Source organism: Pinus tabuliformis, chromosome 1_1, assembly GCF_031772625.1.
Source record: "Pinus tabuliformis cultivar Carrire ecotype Pingquan chromosome 1_1, CPIR1, whole genome shotgun sequence".
NCBI classification, from domain to species: Eukaryota; Viridiplantae; Streptophyta; class Pinopsida; order Pinales; family Pinaceae; genus Pinus; species Pinus tabuliformis.
The window spans coordinates 210482791-210507786 of NC_142297.1; the positions used below are offsets into that span (position 1 = coordinate 210482791).

Genomic DNA, 24996 nt, shown 5'->3' on the forward strand with positions numbered 1-24996 from the left:
GTTGGGCGAGAAAAATTTAGGAGAAAATAAACAAATTTGAACAGAAACCTAGATTTGACACTCTAAGCCACACACCACTCAAAATGTATATCCACAATCAATCAAAGTTATGGATCATTAAGAGGTTGGAAAAACTTATAAAATGAGACCAAAAACAAAAGGAGTTTTGAAGGGTTATGTACTCCCCAGCGGAGTTGCCATTTTGTCATGTAGAAAATTCTTTTTGCGGACATAAGTGATCCCTCTAGTCCTATAGGAGGATCTAGCAACTATGTTAGCTCCCTATACTACTAGGGTAACCCCTTATTGTTATTAGTACAACCCCATTTGTAGGAATTTACAGGGTAAGTTCCTCAGAAAGAATACCAAGAGGACACCGCTCACAACCAGATCTCAAATCAATACACCAGTATTTTTGACGTGGTTAAAACCCTCAGAGTGCAAGGAGGGAAACAGTCCACGGCCTGTCCCAACGTGGGTACAGACAATTTATTAATCAAAGAATGAAAATTTACATAAGCTTCTCTCATGCACGGATTACCCGAACAATGACCCTCCATGCGCTTTAAATAGAACTCATGGACCAATCGGGTGTCAAGCCACGGATCAAGTGTCGGTAATACCGAGGTGAGAGTGAACCGTCGGATCACTACATATCGTGACCGTCGGATTGTAAGTTACAAAATGTACAACGGTAAAGAAACACACTTTACCTAACTCTAACCTAACTCTATACTAGACCAAGTTGAACTTAACTATATCCTATGTGTCGGAATATCCTAACACCATTATTATATTGTTGTGCTCGTGTAGTCCCCATATTGTTATTAATGTGCCCCATAAAAGCCCTCTATTGTTATTATTGTGCCCTTACATTATTATTGTTATGTTGGCTCTAATTATATTATGACCCCTTAGACTCCTATATATAGAAAGGAAGTCTTGACATTTGTATCATCCAAGAATTGTTCATTTGTGTAATGTAAAGGAGGTTTCCCCATCGAAGAGGCTTATTTCTAAGGCATTGATCTATCTTTTCTATCTTTTTGTGAGCTGGTTTCATAACATTTAGTATCAGACCTTTGGATTCTAGGGTTTTGCTGCTCCAAATAGGTCATCGTGGAATTTTCGCTATAACATTTTTTGTGTGACGTTTTAGAACCTAAAAAAACAACCCATTTGAGATGAAATCTCGCTGAAACTCGGGTCCGAATTTTAGATCTTTCCTCGCTATATTTTTGGATACATGATCTGAGGAAGTTAGGATTTTTGCAGACTCCTAAATTACATCTTAAACAAGTGATCTTGGGAAAATCATCATAACTTTCTCTCTGAGCTTTAGATTGAAATATCGTAAGAAGTTACAGAAAGAGGACGGACTTTGTTTTTCTATGTATATTTTTCAAATTTGAAGGTCAAAACAATGACACGTGGTACTTCATACAAGTTCACTCTTTTGAAAAGGTATATAATCAGGCCATCTTGGGAGATTGTGCATAACTCTTTCTTGGAGAATCAAATTTCAGTCAGACTGGTGGCATTGGAAAGACGATGTAGAGGGATACTGTAGGTCATGATTTTAGAACTGGAAGATCTGAAATTACAGAGTTACAATCATTTCAAGATTGAGATACTAAAATCAAGAAAAGGCAATATGAGGAAATTTGATGGCAAGGATCCGGTAAATTGGATACTACAGATGGAGCAATATTTTGATCTAAATGAGGTGCAACTGTTACAAAAGGTACATATTGCATCTTCATATTTAGAACCGGATCAATTTTTATGGTATAAAGGGCTTTGTTCTCATAAACCACTTGTTACGTGGTCAATTTTCACGAAGGAAATGATAGCACATTATGAGGATACAAACAAAAACACCTTCTTTAGCCAATTGATAAATCTCAAACAAAAGTGTTCAATGGTAGAGCACATTGAGGACTTTCAAAAATTTAATATAAGGGAAAATAATATTCCAGAGAAGCAGAGGATTGATGTCTCCATAGGGACTTTAAATGATAACATTCAACATGAGGTTCGTCTTTGGGAATCGGATTCATTGGAGAAGGCATTCAGGTTGGCAAGAAAAGTGGAAAGCAAAATTATCGCAACAAGGAATTCTACCCCTCACAACTATAAAGATGGAAGTGTTGTTTCTCCTAGCCTTCCACAACCTACAAGGTTGACAACACAACAATTGGAGAAAAAATAGCGAAAGGACTTTGTTACAATTGTGATAAAAAATACATTAAAGGTCATAAGTGTGCCGAGAAGAAATTATTTTGCATTGATTGTGAAGAGGAGGAAGAAAAGGATCAAGAAACATCAAAAGAAGAGGATATACACCATGAACCAACCCCAAAGAAAGAAGAAATGAATCCGACCATAGCTTGTAAAGCATTGGCAAGAATTACCACTCCTCAAACTCTCAAGATAGAAGGACATATCAAGAAGAAAAAGGTTCAAGAAGTGAAAGATCACATCGAGAAAGAAGAAATGAATCCGACCATATCTTGTAATGCATGGGCCGGAATTACCACTCCTCAAACTATCAAGATAGAAGGACATATCAAGAAGAAAAATGTTCAAAAAGTGAAAGATCACATTGAGCATCAAGAAATGAATTCGACCATATATTGTAATGCATTGGGAGAAATTACCACTCGAACTCTCAAGATATAAGGACATATCAAGAAGAAAAATATTCAAGCAGTGAAAGATCACATCGAGCATCAACAAAAAGTTCTATAACTTTTAAAGGATAATGCCACTTTGGTGTAGAATCGAATGAAACAACAGGCATATCAACATCGCAGTGAAAGAAGTTTTGATGTACGTGATTGGGTATTTTTATGGCTACATCTCAAGCAAGCTATTTATGAGAAGGAAATGTTGGCAATACTACATGAACTTAAGAAATGGCGACCTTACTTAATGGGAAGACACTTCAAGGTAAGAATGGATCCTAATTGTCTTAAACACTTTTTAGAACAAAGATTATATTTAGAAGAAGAGAAAAAATGGGTCACAAATATGTTGGGTTATGACTTTGAAATCATCTACAAAAAAGGGAAGAAAAATGTTGTTGCAGTTGCACTCTCAAGAAAGGATGAGGATGTGGAAGAATTGTTTTGTGTTATTTCTATTATCCAACCAGATTGGATAAATGAAGCAAGGAATGAATGGAAGAAGGATGAAGAAGTGTGGTCACTCATTCAAAAGTTGCAGAAGATCCCAGTTCAAACAATATTGCCAGAACTTGACGAGGAAGGAAAAATCATATTGGAACCTAAAGCAGTCATAGAAAAAATAACCCAATAGCTACGAAATCGATCAATTTTAGAGTATCTCATCAAGTGGAAGAACTTACTCGCTGAAGATTCCACATGGGAGGACAAGAATTTTATACAAAAGCATCAAGAACTACTCAAGCGTTGAGGACAACACTTTTTGAAGGAGAGGGGCATGTTAGGTCCCTATACTACTAGTGTAACCCCTTATTGTTATTAGTAAAACCCCTTTATTATATTTTTGTGCCCATGTAGTCCCAATATTCTTTTTATTTTTCCCCATATAAGCCCACTATTGTTATTATTGTGCCCTTACATTATTATTGCTATGTCGGCTCTGATTATATTATGACTCCTTAGACTCCTATATAAGAAAGGAGGTATTGTCATTTGTATCATCCAAGAATTGTTCATTTGTGTAATGTAAAGGAGGTTTCCCCCTCGAAGAGGCTTATTTCTAAAGCATTGATATATCTTTTCTATCTTTTTTTGAGTTAGTTTCATAACAAACTAAAGAAGACATTTACATGCATTCTTTCCTAATTCATACTAGAAAATACAAAGGAGGATAGATATCCTACCTCTCTCTGATGCTAATACCCGTGTTGACCTTGACTCTTGGGCCTCGAGGCTCATGATCTCCTCTTCGTTGGTGTAGATGAGTGCCTACAAGAAAGATCAAGTGGAGACAACAAAACTATGCAAAGAATAACATTTTATAATACAAATTATGTAATAGATCAAGGATAATTACAATAAATGGACAATAATTGACACATTTATGGAAATAAAACATATATTATATTATTAATAGAGGAGAAAGGGAGCATTACAACCAATGAAGCCTTGATGTTGGAAGCCTCCTTCAAGTGAGATTCCAAGTCGAAGCCTTAGCCTTCAAACACATTTTCTCCTTTGCAAATGGGCAACAATTGGGCACAATTCAACATTAGGATGACAACCAGCAACAACCAACAACCAAAATCCAACCCTTAGTGGATGGTGGGAAATTCATTTATAGGGAAGGAGAGGGAGTTGAGGATGCATGAAAAGAGGGAGGAGTTCCTCATCTCAAGGGAGAGATCCATGGAAATAGAATCAAGGGCCAGGAATGGGAGGTCTCATTCCAATCTTCATTTAACTGAAACCACATCATCATTCTCGAGCCTTCTAGTAAGAGAATCTTCTCCTCCATTTTGGGAAAAACTACCTAAAGAGGACCAATGCAGATTTTCCTAATAAAAGTTGTGTTGGCAGCACTAGATATTTGTAATGCCAGAGGTTACCAGCACAGATTTGCCTTATAAAAGTTGCGTCGGGCTTTCAAAATAGGGCTTTGACAAGCCCTTTAGAATTATTTCAGGGAAATTTTTCCTCCTTTTCTTCAGGGATGTTCTAAACATGTTTCATGGTGAATACATTATTTGTGACAAATTTCATCACTTGCGAAACTTATGACATCGACAACACAAAGTGTGACACTTCAGGAAATGAGACTGGGAGTGCGACAAAATATTGTATAAAAATGCCTAGTCCTAAAGTTTATTTTTGGTTATTTAGCCTTGTCATCATGTGATTGATGGATTTTGAAAGTTACAACAAGTTCTAGGCAGTCGCCAAAATTCAGGGCTAGAAAAGTGCCTTAAATTTTGCGGGCAGTGGCACAGGTCTATTGTAAAATGTCCCCGGATGTAGGCATGCAGGCCTATGGGAGCATACAAAGGTCCCTGGACACTGGCATGCCCATAGAATGAGAACATCCATAGGTCAATAGGTTTGAAAGGTCAGTGGGACCCAGGGGCAAGATGCCTGAGTGGCTTGGGTGTCTCCCGGGGGTGTTTTTGTATGTGTAGAAGGTATGGTTTATTTGTTTTGGTTGATTCCATTTCCTTAAAGTTTCCAAGGAGGTTGAATCACATCATAGTAGCCTCTCGTTGCATGTTTACTCTAGTTGGTCAGTTACTTGAGTAGATCTAGGAAGAGGGTGGTTACAGATTATTATCAAAGTGTGTTTACACTTTCCTTGGGTGGATGTGTTTGTCATGAATTCATGTCAGTTGCACGTGTCAATCATCCTTGAATGTGTGTTGCATATGCATGGTGTTGGTCATGTTCATAGTGATGTCTCCATGGGAATGACGATGTCGTTGTGTGAAGTGTGTTGTCATGAGTGTATGATTGGTCACATGTTGTTTGTGCTTGCATATTGTTAGTGTACGTTGGTATGGTTGTGTTGTCATGCATGAGGTCATGGTAGGATTAGTTGATATTTTCATGCATTGATGACCAAAATTTAGCTAGACTGATGGTTACATGGTTATATGATTTTGTATCATATGTATATATGTTGTTATGATTATGTTATACATGTATCATGCTGATTTGATGATTTTTCAGATGAGATATCCTCCCCGAACTATGCTAAGGTACATTGGTTTATTGTGATTTGGTTTAGATGACATAGTATGCATTGTAGGAAAGAGATCAAAATAGCTAGCAAGATGGTAGACTACAAAGACTCTCCCTATGAATCATATGAGCAGTGTTGTATTGGGCACTCTTCTGATTTGGAAGACACATTAAGAATCCTGAAGGAAGAGATAAGGAGTTGTAAGGTGGACAATGACAAAATCATTAAGGCACAAGAGAAAAAAGAAGAGGTAAATGCAAGGATAATTCAATGTTTTTCATATTTGCAGCAACAGGGACAACTTCAGAGCCATGAGTAGGAGGACATAACTAATGGGGCATATAGAAGTAGGTCTTATGGTGGTCACAAGTTAGACATAGATGACAGGATCAAATATGGTAGGTTGTTGGATACTCTAGATATGAGAGGTGATGGACACAAGTACTACTCTAGTTCTGATTTGGATAGGCATCATGCTCATCATCGTATCATCCTTACAATAGGAGTGATAGGGGATACTTTCCAAATGAGTTTAAGAAAGAAAATCGACCGACCTTTTGATGGAGAGATGAAGATATCACAAGATGCAAAGACATGGTTGCTTGGTATGAGGATTTTCTTCAGATTGCACGAGTATTTAGAAAACATGAAAGAAAAGATAGTCACTTTCAATATAAAAGGTAAATCAGATATTTGGTGGGAAGGTGTGAAGAATTTTAAAGGTATAAATGAAGATGATCTAATTTGGCAAGAGTTTGAGAGGCTTTTCGGGAAGAAGTATTTGTCAGAGAGTTACTTTGATGACAGACCTAAGGAGTTTTATGGGTTGCAAATGGGTCGCATGACAAATGATGAGTATACTAGTGAGTTTTTGAATCTATTGAGATATGTGCCTTACCTCAAGAAGGAGAAGGCTAAGGTTCATAGATTCATTAGTGGTTTTCTAGTAGCATAGTTAGATCGTCTTGAGTTCGATGAGCCTAGATCATTGGAGGAGGCCATCTGAAAGTTGAAACATTGTTATGAGAAATCGAAGCACAAAGTTGATCCTAAGTGTGACTTGAAAGGAAATGAGAAAGCTAAAGGAAAATGGCCACCAAAGCGAGGAAGACCTCAAGATGCAAGTGAGAAAGAAAATGTAGTCCCTTATAAGAATTTCAATACAACTAAGAAGGGATATGGAGAGCAGCAGGTTAGAGGCGGTGGTAGAGAACCATTGCAGTGTTGGATATGTGGAAAGGATCATCATAAGAGGGATTTTCCGCAGTATCAGGGTGGTAGACCCAAGGTCTATACTCAGGAGGCACACATAGTTGGTGATGTTGGTCATAAAATTACTCAGATCTATGGAGTTGCGGACAACAAGCAGGAAGATCATCAGGGATCTATCATTGAGATGGTCAGTAAGATTTGTGATCAAGTTGTTTCTATTTTGATTGATCCTGGATCTAACTATAGTTATATTAATCCTAACTTGGTGGATAAGTGTGGTTTGAGAAAAGAATTGCATGCAGAATATTGGTTGGTATAGTTGGCTACAGGTACAAAGAAGAGAGTTCACCATTGGGTAAGAGCTTGTGCATTTGAGTTAAATGGTATGCCTACAATAACACATTTGAATGTACTACCATTGGGATCGTATAGTATTCTTTTGGGTATGGATTGGATGTACCTTCACAGGACCAAAGTGGATTTCTTTGACAAGGCCATTGAGTGTGTGGATGATAGTGGGGAAAAGAAAACTTTGCAAGGAAAGAAGAAGCTTACATTAGTGAGAATGGTTATCGCTATGTAGGCTATGCATAGTTGCAGAAAAGGTTGTGTGATGTTTGTAATCCATATATCTAGTGACAAGGGAAATGATGTTGGGGATGCAGAAATCTTCAAGAGGTATCTTGTATTGCAATAGTATCAGGATATGTTTCCAGCAGAGATTCTAGAGTTACCTCCTCGCAAGGAAGTGGATTTTTCTATTGAGTTGATGCTAGGGGTAGCACCAGCATCGAAGGCACCTTACAAGATGAGCACCTTAGAGCTAGTAGAGTTGAAGTTACAGTTAAAGGAGATGATTGAAAAAGGATACATTAGGTCAAGTGTACCACCTTGGGGTGCACTAGTGTTGTTCATAAAGAAGAAATATGGTACTCTCAGATTGTGCATTGATTACAAGCAGCAGAACAAGGTAACGATTAAGAACATGTACCCATTACCAAGGATTGATGATTTTTTTTATTAGTTAAAGGGAGCAGTGGTGTTCTCTAAGACCGACTTGAGATCGGGATACCATCAAGTATGCATCAAGGAAGAGGATATCTTCAAGAATGCGTTCAGGACCCGGTATGGGTATTATGAGTTTTTTGTAGTTCCATTCGGTTTGACTAATGCTCTACCTACATTTATGTGTTTTATGAATAGCATGTTGTGTCCTTATCTGGACAATTATTTTATTGTATTCATTGACTACATATTGGTACATTCTAAAAATGAAGAAGAGCATGTCAAAAATTTAACAGCAGTGTTGAGATTGCTAAGAGAGCATCAGTTGTATGCTAAGCCTAGAAAGTACAACTTCTTTTAGAAAAAGTTGCATGAATTGGGACATGTCGTTTCCAAGGAAGGCATGGCATTAGATCCAGAAAAGGTAAGGGCCATCATGGATTGGGCAGCTCCTAAGAATGTGGATGAGGTGATATCATTAATGGGATTGGCAGGTTACTATAGGAGGTTCATCAGAAACTTCTCACACATTGCATGTCCTATCACATCATTGTAGATTAAAGGTAAGAAGTTTGAATGGATAGAAGAATGTGCAACTAGTTTTGAGCAACTCAAACAGTTGTTGACACATGCACCAATACTAAATATTGCAGATTTGGATATCGAGTTTGTAGTGTGTAAAGATGCTTGCAATAGAGGACTTGGTGGAGTTCTCATGCAAGAAGGACAAGTAGTGTGCTATGAGTCACAAAAACTGAATGTGCATGAGCAGAATTATCTGATGTATTATCTTCAGCTAGCAACGATCATACATGCATTGAAGAAGTGGAGGCACTATCCTCTTGGCAGGAGGTTTGTATTGATGAGCGATCACATTGGGTTGAGGTATTTGTTTGACCATACGACTTTAAATGGCATGCAAGCTAGATGGTTAGCCACCCTTAGTGAGTTCGAATTCAAGATCAAATACATCAAAGGAAAGGAGAACCAAGTTGCAAATGCTCTTAATAGAAAGGTACAAGTAAATCATATAGAAACTATCAACTCTTATGGGACAGAGTTACAGGATAGGATCTTGGAAGCAAGACATCGGGATGACAAGTACAGAAATAGGTATAGGTGCAAGTACAAGTACAAGTACATATATAGGTGTAGGTACAAGTATAGTTGATCAGGATGCAAACTATCATCTCACGGCAAATGGTTTGGTGAGATTTAAGGATAGGATATATGTGTCGAATTGCAGTGAGATTAAGAAACTTATCTTGGGGGAGTTTCACGTCAAGCCATACTTGGGTCATCAAGGATATCATAAGACATTGAAGGTAGTGAAGAAGTTCTACTATTGTCCGAATTTGAAGAAATAAGTGGCAGAGTTTGTGGCTAGATGTTTAGATTGTCAACAGGTAAAGGCAGAATGTAAGCATCCAGGTGGTCTACTACAACCTAATGTGATTCTAGAATGGAAATGGGAGGTCATTTCCATGGATTTCATTACAAGTATTCCGATGATAGAGATACAACATGATTCTACTATGGTTGTGGTCAACAGGTTGAGCAAGGTAGCTCACTTCATTCTGGTGAAGACTGTATATTCAACTAGTGAGGTGGCATAGGTTTTCATCAGATAGATAGTGAGATTACATGGTGTTCTAAAGAAGATTCTATCAGACGAGGATGAAAATTTCACTTCCAAGTTATGGAAGGATGTATTTGTAGGTTTGGGTATAGATTCAGCCTTCATTACAACTTATCATCCGCAGACATATGGACAGACATAGAGGGTCAAAAAGATCTTGGAGGATATGCTGAGGTTGTATGTGATGCACCAACAGAGAAAATGGGAGGACTATCTTCCATTGGTTGAGTTTGCATACAATAATGGTTATCAAGATTCTAATTGAGGAAGAGTCCTTTTGAGGCATTGTATGGACACAATTAACTCCCATCAGCTGGAATGATCTAGTGAACACGGTACTTATTGGACCTAATATGTTGGTAGACATGGAACAAGAAATGCAGGTTATAAAGAAGAATCTAAAGGAAACACATGATAGACAGAAGAGAGGACCAACATAGGGTATTCAAGAAGTTTCAGGTTGGGGAGCATGTGTACTTGCGCATCGAGCCCAAGAAGAGCTCTTTGAGGATTGGATCATGTGTCAAATTGGCACCATGGTATTGCAGGACTTTTGAAATCCTTGAGAGGAATGGATCATGTGCCAAGTCGGCACCGTGGTATTGTGGGTGTTTTCTGATCCTTGAGAGGATTGGACCGGTTTCCTATCGACTTGCACTACCTCCAATAGTGAAATTCCATGATGTTTTCCATATTTCATTGCTTAAGAGTTATATAAAGGATGTTTATCATGTTACTGATTGGTTTGTATTGTAGGTGGAGCAAGAATGAGAGTTCCAGTCAGACCCTTAGTGCATATTGCAACAGAATCATATCATGCTCAGGAACAGACCCATAGAACAAGTTAAAGTGTAGTGGAAGCACTTTGGGCCTAAAGAAGCTACATGGGAGATGGAGGATGAGATGCAGGTCATGTATCCTTCATTGTTTGTCGGTTGAGGCAAAGTAGTTTTGGTTTGATGTTCAGTACATGTTTGGCATATGTTTTGTTGATGTTTTGGTATATGTATATATGTATATGGATGTAAATACTGCTATGAGCTAAGTTATAAAGCTCCAATAAGTAGTATGGTTGTTATCTTGTCATGTTGTCATGATTTTTTGCTTTTGAGTGGGTCTTTCATTGTAAATATTGCAATGAGCTAGGTTATAAAGCTCCATGGGAAGTATGTTTGCTTTTCAATGATTTTTCTGAGGTCTTGGTGTGGTTTAATGCCAAGGATGTTGTTCTCCAATGGGCAAGGTTCTATAACAACCTTGGTGAAAAGTTCATGCAATAAAAGTTGATAAAGGAAAAATAAGACCACGAGTAAGGGACACGTATTCCAAGATGAATGTTGGCTAAAGATATCCTAGTGGTCATCACTAGATGTGCTTATGGCTAAAGGAAATTGGCAAAGGAAAAGGCAAAAATGCATTTTTTGGCGCATTTGAATATGAAAATAAATGAAATTAGGAGAAAAGTAAGGTGAAAGGTCACATGTTTCATGTAAGGAGTAAATTGAAGGAAAATAATGGAAAGTGAAGAAATTAGATGCCTCATTAATAAAAGGCTTCTGAGGATCAGTTGGTAACCTTTCGTCAGTTCAATTTTGGAGCTCTCTCATTATTCTCTTTCTCACTCTTGGTCACTTAGAGTTTTCTTGGAGCATTCTAGATTTGGATGAAGGAAAGAAAAGCAAACAAAGGGAAAGGAAGGAAAGCATAGATCAAGAAAGGAAGAGAAAGATCAAGAAACTTCATCAAGAATACTTGCAGGTAACATATTACATGTGTGAATTCCTAGCTGTTTTTGACATGCATGGCTTTGCATGTTGGTGTATGGTTCTATTGTTGTCGGTGGCATGGTTTTGTCAGGTTATGATAGTGGTTTTCAGCCGAGATTTGCCTTTTCCGGATGCCATGGTGTGTTGGGATGTTTATCTCAGTTTTGAGATTTCGATTTTCTGGATGGATTTCAGAATCTGAGGCAGAGGTGGTCTCAAGGTTCATTCCTTAAGGCCTGGGAATCCTTTGATTGGTTTGTACACAGTAAAGCCTAAGGGAGGAGTCTCGGTTTAGGGCCTAGTGATCCGAGTTTGGATTACGGTAAATCCTGAGAGACTGATCTCAGTTTAGGGCCTAGTGATTTAGGATTGGATTGTGATAAAGCCTGAGAAATAATGAGATGGAAAATTCATCAAGGAAAGTGATGGATTTCGAATGGAATTCCAAGCTCGGTCCGGTTTTGTGCTTAGAGCACCAGTTTTGGTGTGCTCATAGTTTGGTGAGGGTTGAGGTGGTTTAACCTCTGGATTCCATTTGGTTCAGCCGTGTCTATGATTTGGTGGTACATGAAAGTCTCGAACTTGGTCGGATTTTCCTATGATTAGTGAAAGCTAAGTTCTCGTTCTTTAGTACTTGTTTACATGTGGATTTAATGGTTGCTATATCTCTGTTATTTCCATGGTTTTATGTTGGTTATAAGCATGGTTAATTGACTAGTTCATGTCATGGTTATTTCATGTATTTACTTGTAATTGTTAAAATGATGGAGGAAAGACCTAATTGATGTCATAATAGTTCAAGGGAGAAGGTGGTGATCCTTCTTGTCATGTTTCAAAATAGTTTTCAGTCATTCATGCTCTATCTTGTACCTTAGACCTGTAGGTTTCATTGACACGAAGTGTTTGATACAATCCCAGTTCCAGTTGAGGATGGTGAGGGCTAGTCCTGAAGTTGATTTTTGGTTATTTAATCTTTTCATCATGTGGTTGATGGATTCTGAAAGTTACAACAAGTTCTGGACAGTGGCTGTAATTCTGGGCTAGAAAAGTGCCTTAAATTTTGCAGACACTGGCATAGGTATGATGGGAAAAGTCCCTAAACGTAGGCATGCAGACCTGTAAGAGAATCCAAAGGTCCCTTGACACTCGCATGCCCACATCATGAGAGCATACAGAGGTCAAGAGGTCTAAAATGTCAGTGGGACTAAGGGGAGGATGCTTGAGTGGATGGGATGTCTCTTGGAGGTTTTGTGGCTGATGTAGAAGGTATGGTTGATGTGTTTCTGTCGATTCAATTTCTTGAAGATCACCAAGGAGGTTGAATCATATCATAATATGCTCTCGTCAAATGTTTACCCTGGTTGGCTAGTTACTTGGGTAGATGTGGGAGGAGGGTGGTTACACCCAGCCCAAGGTCTTATCCCTTCACACATAACCATGGGTAGATGAAACAAAGAGGCGAGCACGTGGCACCCTGCCTGCACCCATCTCGTGGCCATATGACAACATACATGACTAGGAGTGAGGTTGGTGGAGCATGTAGCCTCTGGCCAGTGCCCCCAGTCACATGGTGTGCCACGTGATTGACCCGAGGGTGGAGTTTTAGGGCGTAAGAGTCAAATTAATGATCCGACATTTTGCACCCTTTTTGGCAGGCGTACCCCATTTGTTTTTGCAAATTTTTTGGTATGCAAGTCCGCCAAAGGAAGATTTCATTGTTATTTTTTATAGAGGGTCAATTTTGTAGGACAATTAGCAGGCAAATGAAGGAGGAGGCCTAACTTGGACATTTTCAGCCTTTTTGAGCCCATGAGAAGGCTACACAGGGGTTATTGTGTATTCTGGACACAATGGCAACGTTATTTTTGTGATTTGAGCATTGTATATTGATGTAATTGACATTTTGAGCATATAATTTAAAGGGCCAATATTGGAAGCTAGACATGGAAATGTAGCCCATGAGAGGTGAACTCTGTCATCAAATTGTTGTTTTGTGATGCTTCTTGTTGTCTATTTTTTACTGTTAAATTTTGTAAAATTTAACTAAATTTACTAATTTAAATTTTTTTTTGCAATTTTGATCTATTACTCACAATACATAAACTAACTTGCAAAATTTTATAAAAAACCTTCAATTTTTAATTCCAAATCAATAATTTATTTTTTCATAAACTTTAAGTATAATAATCATTTTTTTTTCATAAATATGAATTATGTATTTGATTTTCATTATATTATATAATATTTTGATAACATCCGTAATTTTATTTATAATTTAAAATAAAATTAATTGTAATAATGAATTTATTATAAATAACAATTATATACTTTAATTTTTATTATATTACCATATATTTATATAACATTAATAATCACTTTTTTGAAATATCATATTTCTACTGGACTCTCTACCTCATTGTTATTTAGCCATTTAAATTTAAATTTAAATTTAAATGTGTTAAATAATATTTATATGATCTTATATTATGATTGCGGGTCGTTAGAGTATAAAGAAACCTAACCATAGGGTGCATTTGACACTGTGGCCTTTTTTTAACTTTCACAAGGATCTTTGTGAAAAATAAGGAGGTTGGATAACTTTGCGTATAAAAAAATTGTGATTATTAAAAAAATAAATTATGTGTATGTAAATATTAATATGGTTTTAAAATTAAAGTTTAAAAATGTAGATTATTGCATGTTAATTAAATTTAAGTATATTAAAATATATATATTTTTTCCATTTAAAATATTTTCTGGTTTTGAATGATTTGGTAATGTAAGTATATTAACTATTACTACACGTTAAATAAATCACTTAACTCAGTGTATAGAATGTGATTTATATTAAAATTGTTTTTATCACAAACATAATAATAATGATGGACAATTTTTTCAATGGAACATGGACAAGAGGGACTATAAGAAGTGGAGCCTATTACACTGTAAGAGAAAGTGAGAGGGTTATACGGATTGGAAGAAAAATGAGCTTCCAAAGATAAAGATAAAGCATTCAAATTAACATGAAAGGACTACAATCCTTATTATGAATGTTAGTCTTTTACATCTTCCTTTGAATTCTAATACATAATTAAATTTACTTTGAGCATATATGTAGATGAAGTTAAGAGGATAGAGGATAGAAAGGAGGAAGGCTCTTAAGGGCATAAGGTATTCAGGAAGTCAACTCACACAGAAAGCTACCTCCACGCTGAATCTGAAGTTTGGTGTTCTTAACACTCTGGCTATTAGAGCCCTTCGAATTTCTGACTCTGAGCATCTGGAGAAAGAGAAGAAGCATTTAGTTTCGCTATTTAAGGGTATAGGCTATAAAGAAAGAAATAAATTAAAAGAGCTATAAAGAGGGTTGAAAGAAGGGTGTTATCTCAGGAGCCTAAGGCTCAAGACCAACCTCAGTGTGGTAGGATATTTCTACCTTATATTCAAGGGGTGACAGATAAGATTTCTAAAATCCTAAGAAGGAAATACATAATCACACAATTCTCAGCACTTGGAACAATTAAATAAGGTATGAGGTCTGTCAAATATAATATTGATAGACATCAACTCAAGGGAGTATATAAAATAAATTGTTCGTGTGGAAAAAGCTACATTGGTGAAACAGATCGTTCCTTGTAGACAAGACTAAAAGAACATGGAGCTGATATTAAGAATGGAAGGTCTCGTACTTCGGCCCTAGCAGAGCATTCCTAAAAAACTAAGCATCATGTATGTTTGGAAAACGTCTCAGTTTTCGTAATGGAGGAACAACATCATAAGCGAAAGATTAGGGAGGCTCTTGAGATTATAAAACATCCACAGAATCTCAACAGGGCCAATGGTATCGAGAACAGTGAAAGCTGGCTTCCCTTAATTAGAGAAATTAAGACCACCAATACATCCCAGGTATAACACACATTAAGTAGCTATCTTCCTCTCCTATCCTTCTAATCTTATTTTACAAATAAACATAAAAATTTGTATTATTATTATTACTCCTAATAATAATTATCATTATTATTAAGTGTGGATAATAATAATTAGTATTTAATTTTAATATTTATAATAATAATTATTTCTAATAATAATAATAATAATAATAAGTATTATTATTATTATTAATTATTATTGTGAAATATTACTATGAATTATTTATAATAATAATTAGTATAATTAAGATCTATTAATCAATCGTTCAACTAACTAAGAATTGATAAGGGTTTAATAACAATAAAAAATTCAATAACTAAAAAAACATTATAATTTCTTTTAGTAAGAACATTAATTTTTCCTAATAATATTAAACAGTATTAGTCTAAATTAGTTATAACAATATTGTTATATATTCAATATAATAATTAATACTTAATTATCGTGATTATAATAATAATAATAATAATAAAAATAATAATATTATTATTAATTAACTATTGTTATTAATTATAACAAGTACTTATTAATTATAAGATCTATTAATCAATTAATTATATTAACTAACTAAATATTTTTAATAAGAATTAGTATTTAGTAATAAATATTTATAATAATGATTACTATTATTAATTATTTCTATTAATTATTATTATTATTATTAAGAATTATTTATATTTATATTAAGAATTATTATTTAATTATGAAGATCTATTAATCAACTAATTATTTCTCTTAGTAATTAGATTTAATAATAAATAGTTTTTATTATTATATTATTATTATAATATTTTCCAATTAATTAATTAATTTCTAAATTATTATTAACCTCTTCAAAAATTATTAAAAATTACAATAAAAAACTTTAAAAGTGTGGATAATAATAATTATTATAAAAAAGCCGAACTTCATCTCATCCTTAAATCAAAACATCTCATAACTATTTAAACTCTCATTTAGCTCTTCTGCTAATAGCATTCAGAAATTGTCCTGATGATGGATCCTTGTTGAGATTTGAAACGTTGATAGAATATGGTTATTACTGTGGGTTCTCAGAAAACTAACTCAAAAGAAATGAACCACAAATGTCTAAAATCCAGGATAGATGACAATGACTAGGGAAAATAACCTCAACCTTGCAATAGATTAGGTGAAACAAATTAATTTTATCTTTAATTTCTTCATTTATAGGACAAAACTCCTTTTTTCTCTTCATTTACAATGTAAACTTATTATTATTCACTAAAATCTTTATAAATTATAAATCATATACAAATTAAAATTGATATTACATTTATGATTTCTAAACTTTCTCAATAACAATGACCTTAAATTAATATGCTCTTTTGACAACTTAATTAAGGTGGGTACAAATTACTCCTCGTTTTGACAACTTTATTAGGGTGGTAATACAACATGGAATATTGAATTACTAGATTGCATGCCGAAATACCACTGATTGAAGTTGTTGTCCAACCATATGTTGACAACTTTATTAGGGTGGTAATATAACATGGAAGATTGAATTACCAGATTGCATGCCAAAATGCCATCTATTGACGTCGTTGTCCAAATATGTCAAAAAACAATGATAAGAGTTTTATTCTTTTCTACAATGACGAACACGAGTACCTTTTCAATCTCAAACAATATCGGACCTAAGAGGATGAAAAATAGGAAGTCAGGTCCCAAGATTTCCTAATCGGCTGGGTTTTCTGATGGATCGGCACAAGAGGTCATATGTGGTTGTGGTTTCTGGATCATCATATCTAAGGAATAGGAATTATGGGTTCACTAGGGAGCCAGTAGAGGCACTAATACAAAGGCAGAGGTTGTGGCTTTGTGGGTACTACTTTGGTTCACTACTTTCCTGGACATGCCCAAAATTCACATTTATGGGGACTCCCAGGCTATCATCGACCACGTCTAGGGCAGCACAGGAGTTAGAAAACCACAAGTACATGAATGGCTCAGACAAATTGAGACCTTATAGGGGTATTTCATGGATCCAACTATTCAGTACATAGGAAGCGATTTCAATCAAAATGCTGACAGGATGTCAAAGCTGGGACTTCTAGATGCACGAACGGGATGCACATTGAGATAAGGTTGGGTGGAAACATACTAGATGCTGGCATTCTACCTCTTCCAGGATAAGTCCCGCTTGGCTGAGATATTTTACAAATGGAATGCTCATGTTTATACATCTTCCTTGATTGTTGTCTTTGGCCATGTTTTCGATTTCGATATGCATATGTTTACATAGATAAGGTGCATTGATGGACTGTTTAACTGGATATTTGCAGGACATAGATGTAATTTTGATTTGTTAATATGTTTAAGTTATCACACTTTAGGTTTATAGATTGGTATATTAGAATTGATTGATCTTATGTCACATCTGAATGGACATATACATGGTGCCTAGGGCAATGATTTGGCACTAGAAAATTTGGATATATGTACTGTGTTTTTCTCTATATATGATGAACACGAGTACATTAAAGCCAACAAGATATCAAAGCACCATTTCACGCTAGTGTTTCCAAAATTTCACAGATGTGGGTGATATGAAATATTAGAACAAAAGAAATAAGAATTGGTTCACCAAATCAATGTTTTTCACATATGAGATAATGCAGGAAAGCTTCTGCAAATCACATGTTGTGTTCTATGAAATTTGGGAGCTAGGTTTTGAAGCAATCACCAAGGATAAGAATTGATCCCATAAGGTCAAAGATAATAATTGCCAAATTAGACTGCTATGATCACGAATCACAAAGCTACATGTTATTTTTGTTTACAGTATATACAAGTGTAGAAAATTGAGATGCTACATGGATCAGAATGATTGCAGGAGATTTACTACTTGACAATATATGTACATATTTCTCCATAAATATTGAAACACATGAAATAAAAAGGATAATAGATTCGCTAAATTGACTACCAAAATAAGCTTGATTTTGAGTTAGATTTAATGGAGAACTTGACTGTATCTCATCTAAACAAGTAAAATTAGCTTGGATTGCAAGAGAAAAACATGAAAAAAAATTAAGTGAATCTGCAAGTTATTCACATCGACCATTATCATCCCAAATCATGAAGAAATTTCATTGGATTGTTTAAAGAAGAACTTGAAATGTTATTGAATCACTATACAAGATCACTCATAAGTCAAAAGATTTTTGTGACTCACATTTTGATTTAACTTTTAAATAAGTTTTAATTAGCCTTTTTTTAGAACTAAGCTTAATTGTTATCTTAACATTAATAATTAATTATAATTAATATTTTTAGTTTATTAAAATATAATTAATTATTTTTACTTAATTAAGATTAAATTTGAAGAGGTTCACAATAATAATAATGTGAATGTGAAAATTCTAGCATTGATAATATTAATAATAAGTTTTTCATGTTTAAAGTTATATTATTATTAAAAGGTTTTTATTAATATTTGCATTTTTTTGCAAAGGTTTTATCAAATAATTATAAAAGTTTTATCAAAGAAATAATTTTATCCTATGTTTTTTCACTTTGTTAATAGTTATTTTTATTTTATTGTTTTGAGAATGGATTGGATTATGATGGAAGGTAAGTATAAATTTACTTTCATGAATTCATATGATGTAAATTGGTTTATCTTTTATAAATTTTTAATTATTAGATATTTTATTCATGAAATAATTTTGAAGTGGGAGAAATGAATAGCCACTAGATAAATATATAATTTCTTATAAAATATAAAAATGGCTAGCCACTTCCTTGTATATATACATCTTCTAGCAAATAAGATAATAATCAAAGTATTAAGTTATTTCTCAATTTGATAGTTTTTAGCAAATAATATAATCCTTAGAGTATTGAGTTACTCCCAAATTTGAAATCATATCAAAGTTAAACAGTTTCCAGCAGCATAACTTTTGGTGTTTTACTCATGCTATGTTATGATATGCAAATCTCTTGGTTGTCAATTACCATTCATTGGGTTTATAATATAAATTCCTTGGGTTTATTAATTGCAATGTGGCAAAGATTTTCTTGTTATGAAAATCAATCATGGTCAACCATGGTCCAATGTCGCATTGTGACAATGATTGTCTCAATATGAAAATCAACCATGTTCAACGATGGTCAACCATGTTTATTTTAGGTTTATAATATTTGCCTTAGGTTTTATATACCTTGGGTTTATAATATTAATCCCTTGGGTTTAATATCAATCCCTTGGGTTTATTAATCTAAGGGTTCATATTCTTAGGGTATAATATTATTCATAGTGTTTATAATATTAATCATATGGTTTAATATAAATCCCTTGGATTGTAATCATGGTCGACCATGTTCAACCATCATCAACCATGGTCAATCATGGTCAATTATGGTCCAACATCACATTGCGACAAAGATTGAATCAATATGAAAAATAACCATGGTCAACCATAGTTAACCATGTTCAATCTTGGTCAACCATGGCCAAACATCACATTGTGACAAATATTGTCTTAATATGAAAATCAATCATGGTCAACCATGGTCCAATGTCACATTGTGAAAAATATTGTCTTAATATGAAAATCAATCATGGTCACCCATGGTCCAATGTCACATTGTGAAAAATATTGTCTTAATATGAAAATCAATCATGGTCACCCATGGTCCAATGTCACATTGTGACAGATATTGTTTCACAATATGAAAATCAACTATGGTCAACCATGGTCAATCATGATCAACGATGGTCAACTATGGTCCAACGTCGCATTATGAAAAAGATTGTCTCAATTTGAAAATCAACCATGGTCAACCATCGTCCAACGTCGCATTGTGTCAAATATTCTCAATACGAAAATCAACGATGGTCCAACGTCGCATTATAACAAATATCCTCTCAATATGAAAATCAACCATGGTCAACCATGGTCCAACGTTGCTTTGTGACAAAGATTGTCTCACTATGAAAATGATCCAGATTTAAATAGGAACGCAAGAAATTACAGATATAACCATACATATAGAGATGTAGTAGAAATAATACTTCATTTCATTACTATAAAACACTGAAATATGCTTACAAACAGAAATGGAAATAAACTAGCTAGGGCGATGGTAGTTTATCTTTGAGAAAAGATGTGGCAACTACATGCCTCTGAACTATGTTACAATGAGGCTCAAAGGCCTATTTATTGTTGAGAAACAATGGAAAACCCTAAACATCCAAAAACCTAACCCTAGAAGATGAAATGCCAAACTATGGGCCCCATTTGGGTAAATTGGTACATCAACTTCCCGGGGTCGTAACTTTGGCATACAATCTCTATTTGATGCACACAATATCTCGTTAGAAAGATATATCCGAGAAATACAACTTCAAGAAGAGGAACATCGGTCCATGGACCCATGTTGCTCCCATTTTTCCCAAAAACGTTGTTTAGGGCCTCAAAATGGCTTCGGAAGTTCAAGAATCGAAAAACTGCTAAAAATAGTAAATTGTGCTACAATTAAGGAGACTGAAAAGATGAAAGAAACAATGGTGGGGGTCCAAGTGGAATTGGTGGGTGGCCACCAATATGCACCTAGATCATTCCTCACCCCTTATGAAGCAATGGTCCCCATTGCGTTGAGTTCCTCCATCAGATGAGGAAACTTCTGCTAAACTTGGTCCCTGGTGAACCACTTGCCCTAGTGAAGGAGTTGGTATGCTTTGAAAACTCGGTACAATTGGATATTCTACTGGTGAGTGTGCTTGATCTCTGTGTCCATGATCCAATCAGTTGCAGCTTTTTCCATGCAATCTGGATTTAACTCTGTGGGTGTGAGCTATTTTGCAATGTCGGATGTGTCTAGTAATGGTGGAAAGTATGGTCGAATGCGGTCCACATTGAACACTGTGATCCGGATCTTGGGAGGAGGCCCCCAAGATCTAAAAGATTGAATTGGATCTTGGGGGGAGAGACCCCCAAGATCTGAAAACTTGAAATGGATCTTGGGGGAAAGGACCCCAAGATCTGAAAACTTGAAATGGATCTTGGGGGAAAGGCCCCAAGATCTAGAAGATTGAAATGGATCTTGGGAGGAGAGACCCCCGAGATCTGAAAACTTGCATTGCCAGAAGAAAAATAGGAGAATGCCCAATAAACAAAACCACAAAGAAACTTTTTTATTAAAACCGATAATAACTGTAAAGGCTACATTGTGGCGGACAATCTGTCCTTTTACAAAATGTGACTTGTTACTTATAGTATTTTTCAGTTACAATACCACGGGTCAATTCCATGGGTGAATGAATACCATGGGTGATTTTACAATACCACGGGCAGATGCCATTTACAATACCATGGGTAAATTCCATGGGTGAATGAATACCATGGGTGGATTTTACAATACCACGGGCGGATTCCATTTACAATACCATGGGTAAATTCCATGGGTCGATGAATAATATGGGTGGATGAGTACCATGGGTTGATGCCATTTTTCATTCGGATCATTCCTCCCTCCTTAAGAAGCAATGGTCCCCATTGTGTAAATTTCCCTCCTGCAAAGCCTTTGTTGAATATGAAGATCCACTGAACATAAGGGTTTTACGTGGTTAACCCAAAACCCTGATAAATGAAGATCCGAGGATAGAGATACCCTGTAATGCTTGTGACCAACTGTGATTCTGACAGTGTGTGGCCTAGCAAATGGACTTCGATGAACTGTGGGTTTGTGGATGACCCATAACCATGAAGAACGAAGATCCGAGGATATAGATACCATGTAATGCTTGTGACCAACTGTGATACTAACAGTGTACAGCCTAGCAAATGGACTTCGATGAAGTGTGGGTTTGTGGACGACCCACAACCATGATGTTGGTTGCTGATGAAGTAGCAGGTGCCTACATAGCCTGGGGTGGGAGGGCACATCTCCAAATAACCCAAACCGATTGTTGCTATGTTGAAACTGATGAATGTGAAGCAGGTGCCTACTAAAGTGGGGTGGGAGGGCACGTCTCCAATGGAAACCCACTCCGAATGCTGCTCCAGAATTAAAATGGACATAACTCAGCCAAAATAACTCAAAATATTTATTATAACCTGTTTTTGGAAGCAGAAGGACCATTTTGTATCTTCCCATGTGATGGAAATCCTTATCTGGGCACTCTGAGATCTCAGATGTGTGCTGCAACAGTTCCGCCGTCACAAAAATTCTGATAAAATAGCTAATTTTAAATCAGCGATATCTCCCACATCCGGACTCCGATTTGACCCATTTTGTTTTTGAAATTGGGTGATTTTTCGAGGGGAATCCAGATCTGGTATTTGATTTTGTAAATTTTGTACCAAATGTTTCAGATATGATCTGCAAAGTCGCCGCCCAAAAAAAAATCCTGCAAAAAAATGAGAAAAGAAAAATTCTTCCTGCTTGACCCAAGAAAGTGCTCTGTGGAGGTTGTAGTACATGCCTAAAGTTTGTTGAATATTTCTGCAAAATTTGAAACTGAAACATGCATCAAACCCTCGTTCCCATGGAATCATAACCTGCTCTGATACCACTGATCCAGATCTTGGGAGGAGGCCCCCAAGATCTAAAAGATTGAATTGGATCTTGGGGGGAGAGACGCCCAAGATCTGAAAACTTGAAATGGATCTTGGGGGAAAGGACCCCAAGATCTGAAAACTTGAAATGGACCTTGGGGGAAAGGCCCCAAGATCTAGAAGATTGAAATGGATCTTGGGAGGAGAGACCCCCGAGATCTGAAAACTTGCATTGCCAGAAGAAAAATAGGAGAATGCCCAATAAACAAAACCACAAAGAAACTTTTTTATTAAAACCGATAATAACTGTAAAGGCTACATTGTGGTGGACAATCTGTCCTTTTACAAAATGTGACTTGTTACTTATAGTATTTTTCAGTTACAATACCACGGGTCAATTCCATGGGTGAATGAATACCATGGGTGGATTTTACAATACCACGGGCAGATGCCATTTACAATACCATGGGTAAATTCCATGGGTGAATGAATACCATGGGTGGATTTTACAATACCACGGGCGGATTCCATTTACAATACCATGGGTAAATTCCATGGGTCGATGAATAATATGGGTGGATGAGTACCATGGGTTGATGCCATTTTTCATTCGGATCACACTGGGTGCAGGCCAACGAATGGGGGAATGCTAAGCTCAAATGCATTGTCTCCCACAGCCTTGGTAATGGTGTAAGGACCATATCGGAGTGGTTTTCATTTATGATAGGCTCCGGTAAGGTGTTTCTTTTGCAAATGCAACTAGACTTTGTCACCCACTTGAAACTGGGGTGGCACCTGATGTTGATCATGTCGCTACTTGTACTTGGCATTTGATTTCTCTAGAATGTCATGGACCTACTGTCGAGTATGTTTAAAGTCTTCAATGAAATTGTTTTCCTTATTTGTTTCAGACTGGACATGAGTCGAATCTACGTGAGTAGCTGCAAATGGCATGGCCGCATCAATGGGACATAGTGGTTAGAATCCCAAGCCCACCTGAAAATGGTTGTGGCCAGTCGAGCTGCGGAGAGCTCGATTATAGCTATGCTGAACACATCCCATGTGCGTGGATGCTTTGAGTTGTACATGTGTAGAATATGTACAATCATCCTATTGACAACCTCTGTCTGGCCATCAGTTTGGGGATGGAAGGTTGTGGACTTAGTGAGTTTGGTGTCCAGCATCGACCAGAGACTAGGCAAAAATGTACTAAGGAACCTATTGTCCCACTCTGAGATGATAGATTGTGGGATCCCAAAGTGTGTCCACACTCATTCAAAGAAGAGTTTAGCAGTGGCTTCTTCTGTGATATTCTTCTTGCAGTCCACCATAATGGCCATCTTCAAGAACTTGTCGATGACCACAAAAACAAAGTCGTTTCCATGCTTAGTAGAAGGAAGGCCTGACATGTAATCCGTGCAGATGGATTCCCAAGGTCGACTAGGGGTAGGAAGCGAGGGATAGAGGCCTTGCTTCTTGATGGTCGGTTTGGCAATGGTGCGGGCAGTGCATAATCTGATGTACTTCCCGACATCCTGTCAAAGATTCGGCCAATCGAAATAATTTTGTAGTACTGCCATTGTTTTCTCAACCCCGAAATACCCAACAGCTCGACTATAGTGTGCTCTCCAAATCATCTTGGCATGCTCACTTGAAGGAACACAAAAGGTGACCCAAGTGGCATAACAGGGCATCCTGGAGGTGAAAATCTGGAACATGCTAACCCTCCAAGAGTGTCTGGTATGTGTGGCGAAATTTTGGGTCGCTGTTATAGACATTTTTGTGCCTTACAGCATGAAGCATGAAATGTCAATAATCTGAGGGATCCAAAGTCCCTAAACATGTTGTTCTTACCCCTAGAGGAACAAGGTCAGCAAACCACAGCACTTCAGATCAGTTCTCCACCTGAAAACACTCAAAAACAAGCAATTTCAGGATCATGTCAGCTGCCCCATTGAGCATCTGCGCTGAATGTCAACTGCTCCACTCTGTACCTGCGCTGAATGTCAACAGTAATGAAGGCTACCTGCGCTGGGAGAGAATGGCCAAGTGGCACAGTCATTCTGCAAGGTGTCAGATGCCGAGGAAGCTTCTAAAATGACACTTGGATCAGCAAATTCGCCCTATGATGAGTAAGAGGTCCTTAAACTCCAAGTGGAAGCTAGGATCTCCAAGTGGACTCAAGAACTGAAGTATAACTGAAGAGGGAGAGGACACA

The 24996-nt window shown here is 36.4% G+C and overlaps 1 pseudogene; it reads left to right on the forward strand.

Annotated features, from left to right (window-relative positions):
- The first annotated feature begins 6121 nt into the window (after positions 1–6121).
- The window catches only part of LOC149212283 (callose synthase 3 pseudogene), a 78620-nt pseudogene continuing 59745 nt past the window's right edge, over positions 6122–24996 (forward strand).